Source organism: Arachis duranensis, chromosome 4 (genome assembly GCF_000817695.3).
Source record: "Arachis duranensis cultivar V14167 chromosome 4, aradu.V14167.gnm2.J7QH, whole genome shotgun sequence".
Classification (NCBI taxonomy): domain Eukaryota; kingdom Viridiplantae; phylum Streptophyta; class Magnoliopsida; order Fabales; family Fabaceae; genus Arachis; species Arachis duranensis.
In genome coordinates, this window is record NC_029775.3 from 102,682,121 (window position 1) to 102,682,780 (window position 660).

The following is a 660-nucleotide window of genomic DNA, read 5'->3' on the forward strand; positions in this document are numbered from 1 at the left end:
GATCTTCAAGAGGAAGAACAAGCCGCCATCACTAAGGTGGACCCGTTCTTTAATTTCCTTGTTCTTTATTTTCTGTTTTTTTTCGAAATTTAGTGCTTATGTTTATCTATGTTTGTGTCTTGTGATCATTAGTGTCTTAGTGTCTATGCCTTAAAGTTATGAATGTCCTATGAATCCATCACCTCTCTTAAATGAAAAATGTTCTTAATTGAAAAAGAGAAGAATTGCATGAATTTTGAATTTTATAACAGTTTAATTATTTTGATGTGGTTACAATATTATTGTTTTCTGAATGTATGCTTAAACAGTGCATATGTCTTTTGAATTTGTGGTTCATGAATGTTGCTTCTTGAAAGAATGATGAAAAAGGAGACATGTTACTGAGGATCTGAAAAATCATAAAAATGATTCTTGAAGCAAAAAAAAAAAGCAGTGAATACAAAAAAAAAATTTCGAAAAAAAAATTTTCAAAAAAAGAGAAAGAAAAAGAAAGAGAAAAAGAAAGAAAAAGAAAGAAAAAGAAAGAAAAAGAAAGAAAAAGAAAGAAAAAGAAAGAAAAAGAAAGAAAAAGAAAGAAAAAGAAAGAAAAAGAAAGAAAAAGAAAGAAAAATAAAAGAAATAAAGTTGTGATCCAAGGCAAAAAGAGTGTGCTTAAGAACC